General features: G+C 45.9%; 1 protein-coding gene across 2 annotated transcripts in view; it reads right to left on the bottom strand.

Moving 5' to 3' along the window:
* The window catches only part of myo3a (myosin IIIA), a 120,018-nt gene that overhangs the window by 78,992 nt on the left and 28,270 nt on the right, over positions 1–12,756 (bottom strand). The gene's annotated exons all lie outside the window — the stretch shown is intronic.

Here is a 12,756-nt window from a genome sequence, read left to right as displayed (position 1 = left end):
TGGAAACAAGATATTATAAATTGGATCCCTGCTGTAAAGAAACACGAATTCAATTAAAATCTGCAAATCACATAGAATCTGAAATGTTTCGATTAGAGCAGATTATGTTGCTGCTATATTTAACTACGAACACATGACTCATATTTAGAGTGTTTTTAAAGCAATCTTCCATCAATTTCTGATCGGATTATAGCTTTTGAATCACCAGAATGAAGAAAAAAGCCTATTCTTGGCAGTGCCAAAAAGGATTCGCTGCATTCACAACACTCACAAACACATTAAATCCCCACTACACCAGAGACAAATACAGAAACATGGATTCACATATGCTGTGGGCTGCAAATGGACAACAGATAATAGATGTATTGAAGAATAACAGTTAAACACACACACAAACACCAAACACACACACACACACACACACACACACACACACACACACACACACACACACACACACACACACACACACACACACACACACGCACACACACACACACACAGCACTAAACAGTCTCCTGCGGCTGTTCCCTTTCTGCTACATTAGATCAGCACGGGGCCCCGGGGCCGGTCTTAATAATCATCAGAGATAACACTGCCAATTAGAATATTCATGACAAAGCCACTAAAGCGTCCTCCACCCCCCACTCCCCCCAACCTTCCTCTTGCTCTTTTTGTCTAATAATGCAGGTTTTTTTTTTTTTCGTTCAGATGAGTCAGTGTGGGGGCTTTATCTGCTCAACATAGCGTGAGCCCCTTCACACGGATAACGCATTAGCCCTGCGTGATTCTGAGCGCTCTGAGACGTGGGCACATGGAACCTCTGCATACAGCCGCGGCCCAACATCCACCCACTCGCCGTGGCTCCATTCCTGACAGTGGGAGACAGATATCGCCCCCAGCAAGTCTCTGGCCAGGCACTCAGCAAATGCACTCTTTTTGGAAACATTAGGTTGATTATTATTATTATTTTTTTTTTTTTTTATGTTAGCGCAGTACCAAAAACAAAAAAGGGTGGAGCGAGCAGTAGCTTATTAACATTTAAAGAAACAGGCACCAAAATGGTTTTACACGACCATTGAGGAATTTTAACCAAAGTACAGTTCATAGAAGAACAATTTTTGGCTCCCCAAAGAATCATTTAGTGAATAGTTTCTAAAAGAACCATTTTGAAGAACATTTAAAAAATCTTTTTTTGACTATAAAGACCTTTTCTGCATTTGAAAGGTTCCATGGATGTTCAAGGTTCTTCATAGAACCATTGATGCCAATAAAGAACCTTTATTTTTAAGAGTGTATGTTGCAGACATTTTATAAAGACCTAAAGAATCAAACCCACTTGTGGAAAATGGGCATCTGAGGTCTTCTTTAATCTAAAGAACCTTTTTTTTTTTTTTTTTTACTACAGAGAACCTTTTATGCATTGAGAGGTTCCATGGACGTTCAAGGTTCTTCACAGAACCACTGATGCCAATAAAGAACTTTTATTTTTAAGAGTGTATGTCACAGACATTTTATGAAGACCCTAAAGAATCATGCTAACTTGTGGAAAATGGGCATCTGATGTCTCCTTTAATCTAAAGAACCTTTTTTGACTATAAAGAACCTTTTATGCATTGAAAGGTTCCATGGAGATTCAAGGTTCTTCACATAACCATTGATGCCAGTAAAGAACCATTATTTTTAAGAGTGTATGTTCCAGACATTTTATGAAGACCCTAAAGAATCATACTAACTTGTGGAAAATGGGCAATGTCTCAACTTAACTAACAAGCTAGTTGTTGACAACATCCTAATCTGGCAAACAGAAAAATCATGCTAAAAAATACCATTCATTAAAAGAAAATGATTGCATTTTTCCAATACAATAGGTATGCGATTATTTTTTTTAGATTCATGACTCTTGTTAGCATATTATTATAAATTATTATTGCTCTACTCCAAATGAACACAGATTTCTTTAAGTGTTTTTAAAGCAGGGTACATTATTTGGTTATTAAGCTTACATGAATGAAACGCAAATTAGGAATGATTTGTTTGGATCAGGACAGAAGCCACACTATGGTTTGACAAACGTGACCTTCTTTCTTGTCTTGAAATATTTTTTGAAACAGTAAGTTGTGGCAGGACTAATGTGATCTCAGGAGAATTTGTATGTATTTCACATAAAATCTGGTTCCTCAAAACATATTTACTTTTGTTTTCACAAAAAAACAGCTCATTTACAGCATTTTTTTAACATACAATACTGACGTATTTTCAGCATTTTAATGTACGATACTGACATATTGATGACACCTAAAATGTAAATCAATAGTATTATGTTTTCAATTACATTATTAAATGAAGCTTACTCATTTACTTAATGTGCAATGATAACATTTTGTGATTTCTGCTGCCAACTTGTTTAGAAAAATGTATAATGTTGAACAAGACTACAGTTTAAATCCTTAAAATGAATAACATTTCTGCAATCTATACCTATTAATACCTACAGTATGTATAAACTGTGAGACCAGGCTGGGCAGGACACAACAACTTTTTTATGACTAGTCAATAGTTTTTGATAAACTATTAGAGTTTTTTGAAAGATCATCTATATCTGTTTTTAATTTTGAACATCTATATCTCTTTTTGTCAACCTTTAGGGATACACTAACATATGGTAGCCTCAACTAAAAACTACAAACGTAAGATTTTTCATGAGGCCTTTAAAGCTTTAAAGACCTTTCAAAAACATCTCTTTGTGTCATGCTGTAATGCCACATTACCATTTTGCATTTATGTGGTTGTATTAACCCTAATCAGCCACTCTGCATGTGCTGCTTATGTAAATGCTTCATATTAAATGATGCAGATTTGAAAACCATATATTTTGAGCACTGGCTTAAAAAGTGTGTTTATGAGAATGTTTGTAATTATATATAGGTTTGAGCACTCTGTAGAGCAAATCTTTCTAGGCAGTTAAAAGCCTAGAAAGATTGGCTCTACAGAGTCCAGTTTTTCCGCCATTTTGAAGTAGATTCAAAACCTACTTCTGCAAACTAGTCCTAGGTTTTTCACCCGAACCAGTGCAGAAATGTTCCCTGGACAGTGAATATCAATATTTCTCAAAAAAAAGTTTAACTTTCAACTCACGGTTGCAAATGGGCACCAAAATGTTCAAAAGAGACGGGGTCAATTTTACTAAAATGGCTTTAACTTTTGAATGGAATGAGATATGTTCACCAAACTTGGTACACATGTGTATGAGCTCAATCTTTGGTCAAATAAAAAAATGACAGAAAAAAAAAAAAACAGAAAAACAACTATAACTACACAAACGTTGTTCCAATTGACCTGAAAATTGGTATGCAGTGTCTTTGTCCAATGTGCCATAAGGGTCTATGAGGACATTGGTGTAGCTAAAAAAACATGGCTGTCATCAGCCAATAAAATTTTAGCACCTATTAGACAAGGTTAACCGAGGCCAATCGGAATGAAACGTCTCGGGTTACGTATGTAACCTTAGTTCCCTGAGGGAACGAGACGCCGCGTCAGGAACGCTATGGGGAACGCCATTGGCGGGCCGCACTCTGAATCATGTCTACAACCAATGAACGACGGGGGTGACGTCACAGGCGCGGTGACGTCACCGACCAGGAAGTATAAAGCACGTGCGTTTGAAGCCTGCGGCAGCTCTTAGGAATGAAGCGAGCGCCGCAGGGGCGGGAATTATGGTCCGAGACGCGGCGTCTCGTTCCCTCAGGGAACTAAGGTTACATACGTAACCTGAGACGTTCCCTTCCGGGAACTCGAGCCGCGTCAGGAACGCTATGGGGAACGAGACTACCAACGCCCCCATAATTTCCGAGCCCTGCGAGTGTCTGCTCAACCAGGGTGGAAAAAGAGAGAGCCCTTGTCTAGCATTACGCGGACAAGAAGGCCCCGAGTCCTCGGCCCTCGGGCACACGAGGAAAGGTAGTCTTCCTCTGTCTGGTCGCCAGCCAGAACGAGAGGTACTCCGCGGCCCTCAGGCACACGCAGAGTCTTAGTCCTTTGTCTGGGAGTTAGCCAGAACAAGAGGGACCGAATGACCACTGTCTAGCACTCGGCGGACAGATGGTGTGGGAAGTCCTCGGTCTGCAGACCCACGAGGACAGTGAACTCGACCTCAGGAGGCTCCTCGGCCCTCGGGCACACGAGGAGGGGGTGATCCTTTGTCTGGGGGTTCAGCCAGAGCAAGAGGGATCCAAGGCTCGGCCTGGAGCTCCGCCAGGACGCGAGGGAATAAGCCATTGTCTAGCATTACGCGGACAAGAGGGCACTGCAATCCCCGGCCCTCGGGCTCACGGGGAAGACAGTAGGGGCCTCTGCCTGGTAGCCAGCCAGTGCATGAGGCACTCCTCGGCCTTATTGAAGGCAGACGAGGAGTCTTAGTCCTTGGTCTGGGAAAGGCCAGAAACCAGAGGGACCGAAGTACACTCGGTCTGGTAGCATCCTGCGCCAGAACACGAGGAGAATAAAGCCATTGTCTAGCATTCCGCGGACAAGAGGGCTGTGCAGTTCTCGGCCCTCAGGCACACGAGAACCGTGACCTCTGCCTGGTTCGCCAGCCAGTGCGAGAGGCACTCCTCGGCCCTTGGGCTCACGAGGAGTCTTAGTCCTTTGTCTGGGGGTTCTGCCAGGACAAGAGGGACTGAAAGAGCTTTTGTCTAGTCTTCCACGGACAAAAGGTTAAGGGTGCAGATCTCTTTTGTGGCGAAAAAGTGACTTCTCTTCTTTCCGCAGAAAGAATGCGCCTTGAGAAGTCTCCTCCTGGCTAGGGAGGTGGCTGACCCTCTAGGCCTAGTGCACTAGGCCGAGAGTACAGCTGAGCCTGGAGCGGCTCTGAGGTCAAGTTCGTAGTACCTAACGAATGTTAGGGGCGAGGACCAACCCGCAGCATTGCAGATGTCCTGTATTGGGACACCTGCTGTCAGAGCCCTCGAGGCCGACAGACCTCGAGTAGAGTGAGCCTTAAGTCCCAGTGGAGACGGGAGACCAGAGGACTCGTAAGCAGTAGCTATGGCATCAATGATCCATCTACTAATAGTAGGCTTTGAAGCCGGGCTCCCTCTCTTTGGGGGGCCGTAACAGACAAACAGTTGCTCTGTTCTACGCCACGTGGCAGCTCTGTGGACGTATGCGTCTAAGGCTCTGACAGGGCACATGCAATTTAGCTTCCTGTGATTCGGCTCCGCGAACGGAGGAGGATAGAACGCCTGCAGCGTTATGGGCTGCGGTGCTAAAGAGGGGACCTTCGGGACGTACCCGACCCTGGGATAAAGGAAGGCCTTGGCCATCCCAGGGGCAAACTCTAAATGAGACGGGGCCACTGAGAGGGCCTGCAGGTCCCCAACTCTCTTGAGAGAGGTGAGTGCTAGTAGGAGCGCTGTCTTAATTGGTAGAACGCGGTCCGTAGACTCCTCTATAGGCTCGAATGGAGGCTTACATAGAGCTTCTAGTACCACAGCCAGGTCCCACGTGGGGACCCTCGGTGTCACTCGAGGCCTCAGCCTGAGTGCACCGCGGAGGAACCATATGACCAAGGGCTCTCTACCTACTGAGAGGCCACCTAAAGGGGCGTGGTAGGCACTTATGGCCGCCACGTATACCTTCAGGGTGGAGTGAGCTAGCCCTGCGGAGAGGCGAGACTGTAAGAACTCCAGAACTGTACCAACCGGGCAGTTGACTGGGTCTAGGTGGCGCTCGCGGCACCATCTCGCGAATAAGTTCCACTTAAGGCCATACAGTTTCCTCGTAGAGGGAGCTCTGGATTGGAGAAGGGTCTCAACAACCTCGGTTGAGAGACCCGCTCCTATGAGTTGTGCCCCCTCAGGGGCCACACCCATAACTTCCAACTCTCTGGGTGGGGGTGGCATATCGCGCCCCCAGCCTGAGACAGAAGGTCCCTCCTGACGGGAATCTCCCACGGAGAGCCGTCTAGGAGAGATACCAGGTCCGAGAACCACACTCGGGACGGCCAGTACGGGGCTACGAGTAGCAGCCGTACTTGAAACCGACGGACCCGTTCCAGAACTCCCGGGAGCAGAACGATCGGGGGAAAGGCGTACAGACGCAGCCTCGGCCACGTCTGTGCCATGGCATCCAGCCCCAATGGAGCTGGAGGAACTAGAGAGTACCAGAGGGGACATTGCGATGTCTCTCGAGTCGCGAAAAGGTCCACCTGTGCCTGGCCAAACACTCTCCAGATCTGCTTCACCACCTCTGGGTGAAGCATCCATTCCCCGGGCCTCGGCCCCTGCCTCGACAGGACGTCTGCCCCCACATTCAGATGTCCAGGAATATGGACTGCTCTCAGGGAGAGAAATTTCTCTTGCAACCAAAGGAGTATCCGGTACGCCAGCTTGTATAAGGGGCGTGAGCGGAGTCCTCCCTGGTGGTTTATATAGTAAACCACCGCAGTGCTGTCTGTGCGGACCAGCACATGACGGTTTCTTAGGTCTGGGAGAAATCTCTTTAGAGCCAGGAATACAGCCAGCATCTCTAAGCGGTTTATGTGCCACGAGAGATGGTGAATGCTCCATAGGCCTTGGGCTGAGCGGCCACTCATGACCGCCCCCCAACCGGTAAGGGAAGCATCTGTCGCTAGCGTGATGCGGCGACCAGGAGCTCCCAGAACCGGTCCCTGAGAGAGGAACCAGGGTTTCCTCCACATGGCCAAGGCACGTAGGCAGCGGCGCGTGACCTTGATCTTGCGGAGCGGGTTTCCCCTTGGGGAGAACCCCCTGGTTCTGAGCCACCACTGAAGTGGTCTCATGTGCAGCAGTCCAAAAGGTATCACGTTGGAAGCGGCCGCCATAAGACCTAATAGTACTTGGAACTGTTTGACAGTGAGTGACTGGCCTAGCTTTACTGCGTTTACCACAGTCAGTATGGAATCGATCCGGGCAGGAGACATACGTGCCTGCATGGAGATCGAATCCCACACTACGCCTAAGTAAGTGGTCCTCTGTAGTGGAGAAAGCACACTTTTCTTGGCGTTGAGTCTCAACCCCAACTTTTTCATGTGAGCGAGAACAGCACCTCGATGCTGAACCACTAACTGCTCCGAGCTGGCTAGGATGAGCCAGTCGTCTATGTAGTTGAGTATGCGGATGCCCTGGAGTCGCAGTGGAGCCAGCGCAGCATCCACACACTTGGTGAAAGTTCGGGGTGAGAGAGCTAGGCCGAAAGGAAGCACTCTGTATTGGTAAGCTTTGCCCCTGAAAGCGAACCTGAGATACTTCCTGTGCTGAAGAAGGATGGAGACGTGAAAGTAAGTGTCTTTTAGATCTATCGTGACAAACCAGTCCTCGGACCTGATTTGTGACACGACCTGTCTGACTGTAAGCATTTTGAATTTCAGTTTCTTGACAGAGCGATTTAGTAGCCTGAGATCTAAAATGGGCCGAAGCCCCCCATCCTTCTTCGGAACAATGAAGTACCGGCTGTAGAACCCGGATTCCCTGTCTTGAGGAGGGACCACCTCGATGGCCTCCTTCCTCAGAAGAGTTTCTACTTCCTGTTCCATTACCAGACCCTGCTCGGGGCTTACTAGAGTTGGAAATACCCCGCTGAAAGGTGGCGGCGTGGCGCCGAACTGAATAGCATAACCTTTCTCTACAGTACGCAGGACCCAATCTGAAACTTTTGGCAGTAGTTTCCACGCTGCCAGAAAGTTTACTAAGGGTACCAGCCTCTCGAGACTGGTGTCTGGATTTATTCGAGGAACTAATTCGGAGACCTGTAACAGCGAACTGGCAGGAAGTTCCTGAACTAGCTCCTCGAAAGACCCCCGTGGGGGCTGCGAACTCTCCAGGGCCGCTACGTTTCCGGGCGGAACAGCTAGAGGATGTTCGCGGGAGATCGCCGCGCCCTGTAACACTGGCAGGGTTAGCTGACAAATCTCCTGAGGGCCCCGAGGGGGTTTGAAACCCGCACCTGAAGGTACGGTGCAAACCCCCTCGAGAGGGGCTGCCCTCAACGGCCCTGAGCCACAACCGTCAGGGCCGTTTAGCCGAGGACCTCTTCGATTGGAGGACGACCCTCAGGTCGGGCCTCTTCTTCTTAGAGGCCCCCGACTTAGAGCGTTGCTTTCCGGGTCCCCTAGGCTGGGCCGGGGGAGCACGGGCGGCAACGCTCTGCTTTTGTGCCTCACGGTAGGAGCTCGTACACGGCTGAGGCTGCTTCTTGGATGGTGCAGCAGCCTCAGAGGAGAACACGCGGCGAGGAAGAAAAGTTCTGAACGCCGCCGCCTGCTTACAGGCCTCCTGGTGCCTGGCCACCACGGTATCCACCGAGGCACCAAAGAGGCCAGAGGGTTGCAGGGGGGCGTCCAGAAGCGTGACCCTGTCCTTCTCTTTAACGTCGGACAGGGTCAGCCAGAGATGCCTCTCCGCGGCCACCAGGGCTGCCATAGACCGCCCCACAGCACGGGCGGCCTCCTTGGTGGCGCGGAGAGCGAGATGTGCAGTCTTTTGCATCTCTGTGACGCTAACTTCCTCGCCGCTGCTGAACTCCTTCAGCAGGTCAGCCTGGTAGGCTTGCAGGATGCCCATGGTGTGAAGGCACGCCCCTGCTTGACCTGCTGCCGTGTATGCCTTGCCCATCAGACCAGATGTAACTTTAAGGGGCCTGGTGGGCAAGGACGGAGCCTTCAAGGACGATGCCGAACCGGGGGACAGATAGCCCGCAAGCATCTGTTCGACCCGTGGCATCGCCCTATAGCCAATCTCCTCCGCCCCCCCCCACGTTTCCATAATTTTCCGCGGGGGAGAAAAGACGGGAGGAGTATGGCTTCTCCCACGATCTCGAGAGTTCTTGGTGGAGATCGGGGAAGAAGGGAAGGATCCGTTTTGGAGGTGCTGACTTTGTCCGCAGGAAGCGATCATCTAATCGGCTTCGCTGCGGCTCATGGGTTTTACTTTGTTCTGCGGGCCAAGAGATGTTCAGCTTGGCAACCGCATTCGTCAGCACCTCTACGAGCTCCTCGTAGTGAGGCGAGCGTGGTGGTGGTTGAGATTCCTCATGAATACTTTCGATGTCAACCTCCTCAGAGGAAGACAAGAGGAACTCAGGGACCTCCTCCCGGGGGGAAGAAACCGCAGCGCGGGCTTCCGCATCCAGGAGGAGGTCGCTCGATCCGCTGAGTGAGGGCGGAGATAGGGGGTCACCCGTCTCCATACCCTCCAGCAGCTCCATACCCTCCAGCAACCCCATGAGTGCAGCCGCCGCTCCGCCTCGACGGAAGCGGGGCCAGACCCACGGGGCACGCTGGTGAAAGCCCCCTCCTCGAAGAGGGCTTTCCGGGAGCGAAGCACGCGCACCGGCAGACGGTCACAGTGCTCACAGCCAGCCTTTTCGAGGGCTGACTGAGCGTGCTCCGCTCCCAAGCAGACCACGCATAAGCTGTGTGTATCCCCGCCAACAATGAAGCGTTGGCAAGGAGGGACACACTGCTTATGCGGGCGCTTCACCATGAACTCTCTTTTTTAAATGGTTGCTTGGATGCCATTTACTCAAAATAAAGAGTACCAAACTGGGTACGAAAAACAGCAAATGGCATAAACAGACAGACACAGAGCGCTCTCGCTGAATGACAAAAGCTGCCGCCGGCTTCAAACGCACGTGCTTTATACTTCCTGGTCGGTGACGTCACCGCGCCTGTGACGTCACCCCCGTCGTTCATTGGTTGTAGACATGATTCAGAGTGCGGCCCGCCAATGGCGTTCCCCATAGCGTTCCTGACGCGGCTCGAGTTCCCGGAAGGGAACTCGGTGAGCCTGTTCGACTCTTGGCCCTAAAGGTCTGTAAGAATTTTGAAAGAAATCGGCCACTAGTTGGCGATAACAATTTTTTTTGCCTTTGTAATCACGTCGTGTTTCACACATCCACACAATATGCATATATCATTTGATAGATCTTCTCATAACTTTGCCCTCAAGAACCTTTGCTCATGAACCAATGCATTCATTAATTATTCACAAATATGTTAAAAACCTACTTTTGTGAACTAGTCCTAGATTTTTTTGCTCAATCTCGATCACACCACTGCAGTGCACTTCTCTGGACTCTCTCAATTAATAATTATCAACAAAATGTCTTTTAGTCTTTTGGTTGACTATAACTGGGTCATTTATAAAAGGGGCATGGCCAAGTATACCCAAAAGCCTATGAACCTAAACAAAAACTTAAAACTTCTTGAAAACATGTGTCAGATGACTCGACAAGCTTGCAAAGTTTCATGGAGATCGGACCATAGGTGGCGCTATAACAGTTAAAAAGGTTTCAAAAACACACAATTTCTATGGTAAGTCGACTCAAATTGCTAAAAAAAAATGCTCATATATTCACACAAACACTATCTTCATAGATCTTCTCATTCTGAACAACTTTGCCTCTTGGAACACCCATAAAGGTCTTATTTGCTTGAACCCTGGTAATTGCTGATAGCAGCTATAATTTAAAATATATTTTTATTATATTAACTCTTTTTAAGAGCATCCCTAAGTGTACTTCTTTTTCACAAAAGCTTATACCTGGAAGACTCTTGTAACAGCCACAAAAATGACTTTGCTGCTATCATGTCATCAAGGTAACAAAGCAATTTAAACCAATTTTAGTGCATAAAGTACACCAACTGGGCACCTTGAACCCTTCAAAGTAGGCCATAGTGATGCTCTGTACACACTGCCTGTGAGCAGAGCTGGAATCCTATTGGTCAGATATCTGTGATGTCACTGAGGAGCTCAGTCAATGTCCTTGACAAACTCTGACAGAAAGCTCTTTCTGCTGACAGCAACTTTTGAGCGGTTTTGAGTTTCTGGCATGACTCATCACTCTATCACGCTCTCTCCGCAGCACTCACTCCACCTCTCCTCTCTCTCCATATGCCCATCCCCCTACCCCTCCCTAAAAAAAGAGGAGGATGTCCAGTTATCTCCCGCGTCCCTTGGATGCAGTCGACTAATTACAGGCTTTATGTGCCTCTGCTCTGGGGCTGATACCCCTGTGAGGGGGGGTTGGGGGTGGTTGGGGGGGCAACTATCTCCTCTCACGGGCTAAATGCGGCCTAGAGAATAACATAAAAGGAGATTACATTTAGAGTGGATTTTAGGCTGGAAATTAATACTGAAGGGGGTGAAGGGAACGTGTGGAGCATAGCAAACATTAGTCTGTGCCACTTCGCAAAAGCCTACGATTGGCTGTTTATTCCCAGGAAAAGCATTTACTGGCTTTCTAAAGGGTTATAAGCTCTCGTATATGGCTGTTCTGGAAGGAGCTCTTAAAAATGCTCCACTTGCTTCCTCAATGAAAAGGCCACATATTTTTTCATAAGTCATAAAAAGAGGCATTCAGGAATGGTCTGTTTCATTGTTGTATTTATGCTTGGGAATCAATAGCTGGTTATATTGCAAACTAATATAATTTCTGGGAAAATACAGATGAACTCTTTGATTTTTTTTATGACATTTGGTTCAATGGGACATCTGCATTTTTTCACAGTTGTGGACAGATTCATTATGTAATAAATTAATAGAGGCAGTGTTATATTGTGAATATAGTGAAACATAAAGGTTGTTGTTAGGCACATTGCACAGCAGAGTATGCACAAAAACACAACTCCTTGAATTTTATTAAAACATTATTTTCTAGAACAAATTAATAAAATGGCACAAATTCAAGGTATATATATATATATATATATATATATATATATATATATATATATAGTATAGCACAATAAAGAAGGTAAACTTTCAAGATCGAATAAAAGTTAATAGGGAATTTTATTCCATTATTTATTTGTTTGTTTTGTGCATGCTAGAACTGTGAGAAAAAAAAAACTTTTTTCTTTTTCTTTTTCTTTTTCTTTCTTTTTCTTTCTTTTTTTTTTGTATTGGTGATGATATGACTGAAATATGATTACATGAATTATTTGTGTATTACAGTAGCATAGCATTTTTTCATTGCATTTGGAAATTGATACACACAAACCATAATAATAATAAGATTATTATATATAAAACATGAATGATGAATCTGGTGCCAGTAAAAAAAAAAACCTCCTTTCGCATTATGTAACTCTTAAGTTATATTATAACACAAATACAGACTCTAAGTTTAAATTTGATGAACCATATTAAAAGCCACTGTAAAATATTTGATATACACCAGCGTTATTTTAGTATTATTTAATTTATATTTTAGTATTTATTTATTAATAATACTAATATTTTAGTATTTATATGAATATTTTGAATTTTTGTTGTAATTTTCGTTAAAATAAGTTTACATACACCTTGCAGAATCTGCAAAATGTTAATAATTTTTCCGAAATAAGAGGGATCATACAAAATGCATGTTATTTTTTTTTATTTAGTATTGAACTGAATAAGATATTTCACATAAAATATACGTAAAAGCAGATATATATATATAAGAAAATAATAGTTTAATTTATAAAAATTACCCTGCTCAAAAGTTTACATACACTTGATTCTTCATACTGTAATTTTTTGTTTAGTTGTTGTTTTGCTTAAATTTAATTTTGTTTTTCTAATTTAGTACTGCCCTTCAGAAGCTACAGAAGATACTTACATGTTTCCAAGATGACAAAATAAGTTAAATTTACCCTGATCTTCAAATTCAAAAAGTTTTCACCCCCTGCCACTTAATGTGTTGTGTTTCCTTCAGGAGCATTAGTGAATGTTTGAACCTTCTATAATAGTT

The sequence above is a fragment of the Garra rufa genome, chromosome 24 (genome assembly GCF_049309525.1).
Source record: "Garra rufa chromosome 24, GarRuf1.0, whole genome shotgun sequence".
Classification (NCBI taxonomy): domain Eukaryota; kingdom Metazoa; phylum Chordata; class Actinopteri; order Cypriniformes; family Cyprinidae; genus Garra; species Garra rufa.
Note: the sequence above shows the minus strand (reverse complement) of the source record. Positions and strands in the feature narration are given on the sequence as shown.